The sequence below is a fragment of the Zingiber officinale genome, chromosome 6A (assembly GCF_018446385.1).
Source record: "Zingiber officinale cultivar Zhangliang chromosome 6A, Zo_v1.1, whole genome shotgun sequence".
Classification (NCBI taxonomy): domain Eukaryota; kingdom Viridiplantae; phylum Streptophyta; class Magnoliopsida; order Zingiberales; family Zingiberaceae; genus Zingiber; species Zingiber officinale.
Genome location: NC_055997.1, coordinates 485,393 through 496,192, shown reverse-complemented (window position 1 = coordinate 496,192; position 10,800 = coordinate 485,393).

Here is a 10,800-nt window from a genome sequence, read left to right as displayed (position 1 = left end):
AAAATTTAAATCTTTCCTTTTATAAGATTCTACAAAAGATTAAGAGAAGAGCTAAATCTCTTTCCTTATTTGTAGATTAAAAGGTTGATTTTAATTTTGGTAAAAACTTTCCTTTTTAACCATGTTCATGATTTAAAAGAAAGTTAATAATTCTCTTTTATTAGTTTCTACAAAAGATTAAGAAAAGATTTGATATCTTTCCTTATTTGTAGATTGAAAAGAGATTTTAATTTTTAAAGATAACTTTCCGGAAATTATCCACATGTTTAAAGAAAGATTTAATTTATAAAATTTCCTTTTTACCAATCATGAAGGGATTAAAATTATTGTAGAAATTTTTTATAAAATTTCCGGAAGCAAATAAGGAAGTTTTAATTTGTGTTTAAAATTTTTATTTGCTTGGAGAATAGGTGTGGCCGACCATTGTAATTTGAAAAGAGAAAATTATTTTAATTAAATAAATTTTCCTTTTCAATGGCAAAAGAATTAAGGAAGTTTTTATTAAATTTTCCTTATTTGCCAAGACCAAGGATTATAAAAGAGGGGGTAGAGGAGGCTTCAAGGTGAACAACTCTATTCTATTTTTCTTCCTCTTTTCCTTGGTGGTGTGGCCGACCCTTCCTTCTTCTCTTCTTCTTCTCTTTGTGGCCGAACCTCTTCATGCTTATGGAGTTTTAATTGGTGGCCGGATCTAGCTTGAGGAAGAATGAGAGAAAGCCTACATCCCTTGGAGCTTGGTTGGTGGAAAAGATCTTCATCTTTTGAAAGCTTTGTGCTTGGCCGAAATTTGAAGAAAGGAGAAGGTGCTTTGGTGGTTTCTCATCTCGGAAGATCGTTGCCCACACAACGTCCGAGGTTAGAAGAGGAATACGGTAGAAGATCAAGAGGTTTTTCTAAAAGGTATAACTAGTATTTTTTCTTTCCGCATCATACTAGTTATTTTTGGAAATAATACTAAATACAAGAGGCATACGATTCTAGAGTTTCGAATTTGTTTTCGATATAGTGTTCTTTTGTTTTTCTTTTCCTTGTGATTTGATTGTTCTTTTCGGTTAACCTAAAGTTATTTTAGGAAATTAAATATTAGCTTTCCATAAAAGGTTTTGTCTAGTCGGTGGTGGTTGCTCCCATATCCAAGAAGGTCATGTGCCTCGCCACGTCAGTACTGGGAACCAATTATGGAAATTAATATTTAATGGGATTAATAACTTAAGGTGACTTGGGTCGAACATGTTAAGTTCCGCAGGAGATCCAAGTCAAAACCTAAAAGAATAAATAGATTAAGTTTTGGATCAAACGTGTTAAGTTCCGCAGGCGATCCAAAATTTAATTTAAAAGAACACATGGTAGCTAGGGAAAGGTTCAGACCTTTGTACAAAATTTTTTGTACAGTGGAACCTCTAGGTTTTCCGAGTAGCAACCAACAAGCTCCTCCACCTAATCACCTCCAACATAATCCAACTTGACTTTCAATCCCCGAACTATCTCTCTATTGGTAACCTTGGTCTGCCCATTGCTCTGAGGGTAAGCTACAAACGTGAAAGCCTGAGTTATGTCAAACCCTTGACACCGTACCTGGATCTTGTGACCCTAGAACTGTCTTCCGTTATCTAAAATCAACTTGTACGATATTCCAAATTGGTAGAGGATATTTTTCCATAATAATTGAATAACTGCTCCTTCCGTAATCCTGGCCAAGGCTTCTACTTCTACTCATTTAGAAAAGTAATCCACTGCTACGAGCAAGAACCGTTTCTAACCTGGCACGATCGGGAATGATCCCACAATATTCATGTCCCATTGGTCGAAGGGGCATGAGACTATTGAAGTTTTCAGCATATTGGTCGGTCGATGGGTCAAGTTCTGATGCTTTTGGCAAGATGAACAAGTATTCCCCAGTCATTGAGCATCCTTCTGCAGAGTGGGCCAAAAATACCAGGCCAGCAATACTTTTCGGGCCAGCATCCTTCCTCTTACGTGATTACCGCAACATCCCTGATGTATTTCTTGCAAAGCATACTCAGCCTTTTCCATTCCTAAGCATTTGAGCAGCGGTCTGGAGAATGTTCGCTTGTGCAGCTGATCCCCGATCAAGGTATACACATGAGCTCTTTTCCTGATCAACCTCGCTTTTTCTGAATCAGTAGGCAGAATACCTTGCTGAAGATAAATGATCATCGTGGCCCTCCAGTCGATCGACTCCTCAATATTGTTCTGCAAGTCTATCTGATCTATTAGGAAGGTCTGGGCTATTGACCTGTCTAGCACCTAAGTGGTCAAAGAGCTATCCATTTTAACTAATTCGTCAGCCCTTTGGTTATCTGCTCGGGGAATCTTGGTCACCGTGACCTCCTTGAAATCCTCTTTCATCTTCTCATGTGCTTCCCAGTATACCTGCAGCTTGTCACTGTTAACTTCGAAGTTGCTTGCTACTTGCTGAGCTACAAGCTGAGAATCTGAATAAACAACCACCCGGATGACTCCGACATGCCGAGATGCTTGTAGCCCTGCCAATAGTGCTTCATATTCCACCTCATTATTTGTGGCTCTGAAATTTAACATGATGACTAGCTGAAGGACATCTTCCTAAGGGAATATCAGGAGTATCCCCACTCCGCTTCCCTGTTGGGTAGATGATCCGTCTGCATAGATCTTCCAAGTTTCTTCAAAGTTAGGTTGATGAACCTCCATCAGAAAATCTGCTAGAGCTTGCGCTTTAATCGTCGTTCAAGGCTGGTACTATATGCTATATTTTCCCAACTCAGTAGCCCATTTGATGAGATGGCCTACCACCTCCACATTAGTAAGAGCCTTACCCATGGTTGTATTGGTTAGGACTGTGATGGGGTGTGTCAGGAAATAGGGTCTTAAACGGTGAGCCATGAGTATTAATCTATAGACCAATTTTTTCAGGGTCGTATATCGGAACTCAACCCCTTTCAATAAGTGGCTGAAGAAATACACTGGTCGCTGTACATTGTCCTGTTCTTTTACTAATACCACCCCTACGACCTCAAGGGTGGTTGACAGATAAACCCAGAGCGACTCTCCAGCAATAGGCTTGAACAACAAGGGTAAGGTCTCCAGGTGCTTCTTTAATTCCTCGAAGGCCTAGTTACATTTGTCATCCCATTGAAACTTGACTGCTCTCCTAAGTACTGTTGGGAGATTGTTGGTGCAATATTCCCCAGGTCAAGTTTGATCTAGTTTGACTAAGCTTCAATTGGGTCAAGCCTGAGCCTTAATGTTTATGTTTTGATGGTTTGACAATACATGTTGACAATACATGTTTGACAATACATATAGACAACACATGGAAATTGCAGGTGCAATTGTTCATGTGTGGAGATTGTGAAGGAGAGTCAAGTAGGTCAAGGTTGACTGGATACTTGACTGGGAAATCCTGGTGAGTGAAGTCAGGTGAAAGTCCTAGTGAGTGAAGCTAGGTAGAAGTGAAAGTCCTGGTGAGTGAAGCCAGACAGAAGGAAGTCCTGGTGAGTGAAGCCAGGCAGAAGGAAAATCCTGGTGAGTGAAGCCAGGTGAAAGACCTAGTGAGTGAAGCTAGGCAGAAGTGAAAGTCCTGGTGAGTGAAGCCAGGCAAATGGAAAGTCCTGGTGAGTGAAGCCAGGCAAATGGGAAGTCCAGGTGAGTGAAGCCAGGCACGAAAAATCCAGATGGATCAAGGTCGATCAGACATCTGGTGTTGAGAAGTCCAAGTAGGTCAAAGGGATTGACCGGATACTTGGCACGAGGAAATCCAGATGGGTCAAGGTTGACCAGACATCTGGTAGAAGTTCAAGTGGGTCAAAGGATTGACCGGACACTTGGTGAGCGAGTTCTAGTAGGTCAAGGGTGATCAGATGCTAGGAATGATGTACCAACAAGTCAAGGTTGACCGGATATTGGTTTGGGGGCTTAGGACTTGGTTTTGGGCAAAAACCAGCAGCTGGATCGATCAGCCGATTGATTGGCTGAAGCTCAATAGATCGGCCGATCAATTGGGGAGTCCCCGCAAGAAGCCTTCGTCCCAATCGATCAGTGGATCGATTGGGAGGCAGTCGCGAGCGCACAGAAGCTTGTTGGATCGATCGGGTGATCGATCCAGAGGTCCCAATCGATCAGTGGATCGATTGGGAAGCTGTGATTTATCGCGATAAGCCCTGGATCGATCGACTAATCGATCCAGGCAAATTCCCAGAGCACAAAGGCGCTCGGGATCGATCGGTTGATAGATCCAAAGCCAACCCGATCGATTGGGAGCAATCCAATCAATCGAGATCCGACCGTTGGCGCAGATAAAGGTCGTTGGCGTGCGTCTTCTTTGGTAGAATTTGTACTGTTCACTTCAGATCCTCGACAGCAACTCCACAGCTCTCTCTAAGCTCCAAATCGCCAGTTCTTGAAGGTTCTTAGAGGCTCTTCCAAGTCAAGAGGCGGATCAAAAGCAAGAAGAAGAAAGCAAGGGTTAGGGTTACTTGTATTCATTGTAAGCTTTGTTTATACTTTTGTTCCCTTTCCTTTCTTTCTGTATTGAGAGTCTTGTAGGGCTTCTCCGCCTTCGGTAGTTACCGAAAAGGAGCGTTTATTAGTAGAGGTGTGTGTGTGTGCGTGGATCCTTGGACTAGTCACCTCTTGTGAGGTGAATACCAAGTAAAATCCATTTGTTAGCGTTGTTATAGTTGTTTCTTGTATTTCCGCTGCACATCTTTGAAGAAACAAGCAACGCCGACCATGAGCACGCGACGAGCTATTCACCACCCTCCCTCTAGCTACATTTCGGTCCCAACAAGCGGTATCAGAGCGAGGCCGCTCTTCACCGGAATCATCGCCGGAAAAGGGAAAAGAGCTAGAGGGTGAAGAAGTTGGAGCAAAGTTTTTCAAGTCAAAGATTTCAGAAGCTCAACTTCAAGATGCAATTCCAAGATGGACTTGGATTTGACACAAGGGTGGCTCCACCGTACACATCTACAAGCTTCGATCTTTAGATATCAAGGATCGAAAACTTCTTAATGGTGGAGATAGAGTAATGGTTTGCTCTTATGGAAGGCTTCGAAGCTCCAACGAATTCAAAGGGCAAAGTCCTCAAGAAAAGCAAATGGAGCCAAGAACAAATCCAAAGATGTGAGGCCAATGATAAAGTGACCAAGCTTTTGGTCAATCTATTGCCTAGTCACATTCTTGGAAAAATTGGAGAGTTCAAGGATGCCAAGGAGATTTGGAGAAAATTGGCATCAATTCATGAGATCCCCTCCACTGCACCAATCCAAGAAGAATCCAAAGAGGGTGACTCATTGGAGCAAAATCAAAAGGAAGAGGAAGAGGACTCCGAAGTTGAGAGATGCTCAACTTCCGAAGAAGAAGAAGTCCAAGAAGCCTCATCCTCAAAGGAGTACAACCAAAAGAACAAGGAAGGAGCATATTCCTTGTTTAATGTACAAGAGGATGAAGAAGAAGAAGAAGCCTCCACCTCTAGGATTGAGGGGGAGCAATTTTTGATGACACCGGATCAAGAAGAAGGAGAAGTCTCCACATCCGGATAAAATGAAGAAGAAGATGAAGTAACTTCCACCTCCACAAGTCAAGTAAAGTCTAATGGAGGAACATCAATTTCGGATCAAGAGGAAGCCTCTACTTCCAAGTCTAATGGAGGAGCAAGTGTCATCCCTACACAGGAAGGTATAAGTGTCTTAATTAAAAATAAAAAACATATCATATGTTTTGAGTGTAGGGAATATGGGCACTACAAGAGCAAGTGCTCTAAATTGGCCAAGAAGAAGGGCCAAGTGGCACAAAAGGGCAAGGAAAAGCCCAAGGAGACTACTCTCGGAACCAAGAAGAGTAAGGAGCACATTGTGTGCTTTTCTTGCAATCAAAAGGGACACTATCAGAGTCAATGCCCCAAGGGGAAGAAGGCGGTCAAGGCTTAAGGAGGAAGCACCAGTCAAGGGGGAGCTTCGAAGGTAAAAAGGAATGTATCATTCATTGAGCCTATCCCCCTAAATAATGGTAAAAAGCATGATAGTTCTAATTTATATCATTTCAATGTTATTTACCATGAAAATAGGAGGCATGATAAAGTTAAGGAAAATTATGTAGCTTTTCATGCTAAAACTTCTCAACCTAGGTTTAGAAAGGTAGATAGGAATTTAGGCAAGAACCCTAAGGATTCTAAGTATTTGCCCACGAAAAAGAAAAATCATGATTTTAGTAAAAAATCTATGGTTGAGGGATTATGGAAGGAAAATCAAGTCTTGAGGTCAAGGCTTGATAAATTAGAGAAGACCCTTAAAAAAAACAAAAATGAAACACAAGGGTCTAAGGGTAAAAATCTAGGTCTAGGAGTACAACAAGGGTCATCCAATGTTCATAAAGGTTTGGGATACAAACCTAAGGCTAAGAAGGATGAAATGTCTTACCATAGGGTCCCATATAGTTATGGAACAAACCCTAGGTCTAGTGGTTAAGTCAAGAATACTAGGAAGGTTATTCCTAAGAGTATTTTTACAACAAATGTGACTAAGACTTCTAAGAAGTCCAAGAAAGTCACAAAGAAGGTCACAAGGGAAGCGATCCCTAGGGTTGACCTAGAAAATGTGACTAAGGCTTCCAAGAAGCCAAACAAGGTCATTAGGAAGGTATCTAGGGAAGTTATCCCTAGTGAGTACCTAGAGCATCCAAGGAGCACCAATAGGTTTTGGGTTCCTAGGAGCATCTTCTCTTCCCCATAGATGGGTTAGAGAGTGTTAACTCCGATTAGAAGGCTAGTTAACCCAACTTTGATGAAGTTGACACTCAAGGAGCATTTTCAAGGTTATTATTAACCTATGAAAATGAAAAGGATAAAGGGTTTACTCTTGGAAAGAGTAAAAGGTGTCATATTTCGAGAAATTAGATGAAATTTTAAATGACAAAATTTGAGAAAATCATAAGAACTACCAAGTTAGGATTTTGGTATGTTCTTAGGAAGTTAAAGGAAATTTAAGCCTTAACTCATTTGGTTACTCTTTAAAGGAGTAATTTGTGCCAAAATTAGAGGAATATGTTTAATCTAAATTGGCACAAATTAGGAAAAGCAAAAGAGATGTCAAAGTTAGATTATTGACATCTTCTTGAGAAATAGTGGCCAATCTATGTTTTAGATTTTAATTTAGCTAAAGATTAAGGATACTGATCCTGTCCGAACCAGAAGTCAACAGACGCTGGGCACGTGACGCTCCAAGGCTCGCTGATGTAGATCTCCAACTAGCGTCGAGATGCTCCGGCTATCCTGCACAGAAGTCGAGCCGGGAAGGGGATTCCCAGCGACGACCCTCCGACGCTCAAGTCAGGTAAATCACGATGAACAAGGTGGCTCCAGAAGTCTCAGAGTACGTACCAGAATCCCCCTGCCGGTGAAACCTGAGGTTCTTTATATAGAGCGGTGTCAAGTTTGGGCACGCGTACCGAAGTGCATAAGTGTCTTCTGTCCTTTCCTAGGTATGCGGCTGTCAGAAAGCTTACCTGACCCCTACCGCTACAGTCAGAGCATGCCCTCGATGGGACAACGGAATCCCGAAGTGCATAAGTGTCCTCTGTCCTTTCCTAGATACGCGGCTGTCAGAAAGTTTACCTGACCCATATCGCTACAGTCAAAGCATGCCCTCGATGGGACAGCAGAATCCCCTGTCACAAGATTCGGAGCATGGCACACACGTGAAACCTACAGGTTGTCAAAGAAAGAAATCCTTTGGCCTTTTCCTTTGCTCCAAACTTGTAGTCCGAGCGGACGGATACCTAAACATCCGACCGGACATCCGCAATGGTTTACTTGTGCTTTGTGGAGACTAACAAACAGGGGCGCTTTATGACTGCGGTCGGTCAAAAGGTCAGCTCGGTCCATGACCTTTTTAACTGAGCGTCGGAACCCCGATTTGACAGGGTACCTCCCAACTCTAAGTGCGAGCCGGACGGACCCCTCCAGGTACTCGATTCCATCGACCGGCCGACAGTCCAATCGGACCGATCGTCTACGGCCGTCCGTCCGGTCGGACCACACTCTCCTCTGGGTGGGCGGCTGTTCCGGTGACTTCCCCTTGGCGTTGACTTTGCAAGAAAAAAGGGGGGGAGGCCCATTCTTACTACCGGATCACTTGCCTTCCCTTCAAGTCTAGTCGAAGGAGGCGCATAGTCCGACTGACTGGACTGTGAGTCTAGCCGAAGGAGGCGCATAGTCCGACTGACTGGACTGTGAGTCTAGCCGAACGGCTCATTCATGATGGTATTCTCCGCCCGGTCAGCCGTAGAGATGTCCTTGAATGAGTCAGTGATGGCCTTCACCGGATCTCCTCGCGTTCTGCGCCAATCTTCGCCATCAAGGTTGATCATACCTTCATTAAATGCTCCGAACGATTGACTGCCACGTGGAGCGATGCTCTCGGAATACGGAGGCGGCAGCGTGATATTTTGATGTGACCGAAGCAATTCGAAATATACGGCTAGATGTATGCTTTGATTCCCGTGACCTGGATCCGACGGTGGAGGCCGCCCGGCCCTCACCCTATAAATTCTTCATTTCCTCCTCACCTTCACACGCCTCCGTCACCTCTACTGTTGCTTTCTGCGCTCTGGAGCTCCGGCGATCTCGCTTTTGCCCTTTGACGCTATCCGGCGCCTTTCTTCGATCCCTCTTCCCCCAGTAAGGTTTTAGATCTTTCCTTTTTCCTTTCCGATATCTAATTCGCACTTCTGCTCTAGTTTTTGAAACTCCATTTCCTCGTCTTTGAAACTTCCTTTTTGATTTCTTCTGTCCCGATCATGGCCAGTTCTTCTCATCCCGAAGAACAATCCCTAGGCCCATGGTATACTACCATGCGATCTCGCTTCGAACAACGGGATTTTGATATTTTGGCTGACAATTTCGAAATCCCCGAGGATATCGAAGTTCGCCTAGCTGGTCCTGCCGCTCGGCCTCACAGACCACCGCGCGGCGGTTTCTGTGTCTTTCGCGACCAATTCATCGCCGGTCTGCGGTTCCCCGTACATCCTTTTATAGTAGACGTCTGTAACTATTTTAGCGTGCCGCTCGGCAGTTTAGTACCAAATACCTTTCGTCTGCTCTGCGGCGTTGTCGTTTTGTTTAAGATTCACAACATCCCCCTCCGACCGGAGGTCTTCTTTTATTTCTATTATCCTAAGCAAGCCGAGCCGGGCACCTTTATGTTCCAAGCTCGGCCCGGTTTGGTCTTCTTCAATAAACTACCCACTTCCAATAAACATTGGAAGGACTATTATTTCTATATCCGCATGCCCAGTCAGCCAAACTTTCCGACCCAGTGGCAAGTCAGTCTACCTCCTACTCCCGAATCGAAGAAATTCAAGACCCGACCGGATTATCTTCACGCCGCAAATGTACTAGCCGGTCTACGGCTTGACATCAACAAGCTTCTTCACGAGGGAGTGATGTACATTTTTGGGCTGAGTCCTATACGGACCCCACTTCCGACCGGCTTCGGTAAGAACTTTGTTTTGGCACTTGCTTTAATTGCTAACTGATTTCTTTTTCTCTTCCTGCAGCTGACATCGTCATGGACTCGGTGATGGCCGGCGTTCTAAAGAGAAAGGCAGCGGCGCTGGAGGCCGTGGCAGCCAAGGAAATGAAGGCGCTGGGTATTCAGCCGGTCGGTTCTCACGAAGGAGAAAGCGGCACCCAGGCTGAATCGGCCGCTCAGGCCTCTCAACAGCAGGTGGACAGCGGAGCTACCCCCTCCAGGGAACCAACGGCCCCCGAGGAAGGGTCCGTTCGGGAGGAGGATCAGCCACTGCAAAAGAGACGCCGAGTGGAGACCCCGCTACGCTCGGCTACCTCCGCGGTCCAACCCTCTGACCGGGCCGCCTCGACTGCGAAAGGGAAGGCGCCTGTGCCCGAGACCATTTCGTCCGACCGGACACCTTCTGACTGGGACGAGCTGACTGCTCCGGTCGAGGCTACTCCGGTCGAGGCCACTCCGGTCGACACTCTCCCCCCTGCTCGCCGTTCAGTCCAACGTTGGACTATCCATTCGCGATCTTCTGCGCCAGCTTCTGATCCCGGTCGGGCGATCCCTGGTCATGGCCGCACAGTACGGGCTACTCTTCATCTCCCTACTGAAGAGTTGCTGCCAGAAGCTGACCGGACAACCGTGCCCGAGCACACTATTACTTTGAAAGGGCCCATCGCCGAGATGTGGGCCGACGCCCGGGCGCGCGTAGCACTGATTCCTCTCCAGAACTGCCACGGGGGTAAGTTCTTCGTTGTTTTTGTTTTGTTTTGCCTAAAATATTTCCGCTCGGCTTCTAACAACTGCGCCTTCTCGTTTCAGAGGTGGGTGGAAGAGATAGCAGTTTCCAGCCGTCTGGCTATGGCGGACGAGGAGATAAGGCAACTGCGGGCGGCAGGTGGTCCGAGCGGCTCCCGAGGACCTTCCTACTCCGAGCTGCAAAAAGAGCTGGAGAAAGCTCAAACTCTGCTGGCTGCTGACCGGTGCCCACGCCCTAGCCGAGTCCGAGCGACAGTCAAGTCGCTTGACACAAAGATAACTCTTGCCACCACTCGGAAGAACACGCCATCTCCGATCCGGAGAAGAAACGCGAGGCCCGGGGCCAAGGAGCTGACGGAGCAGCTCGATCGGAGAAGGAAGGCCGCTCTACCGATGCGGAGAAGATCGAACGTCTGAATGAGGCCTCACAAGCTCCCAGGCAACTTTCAAAGAATACCAGATGCCGAGCCGAGCCGAGTCGCCGCTCTCGACAAAGCCACATCCGATCGCCCGAGTTCTCGGAGAA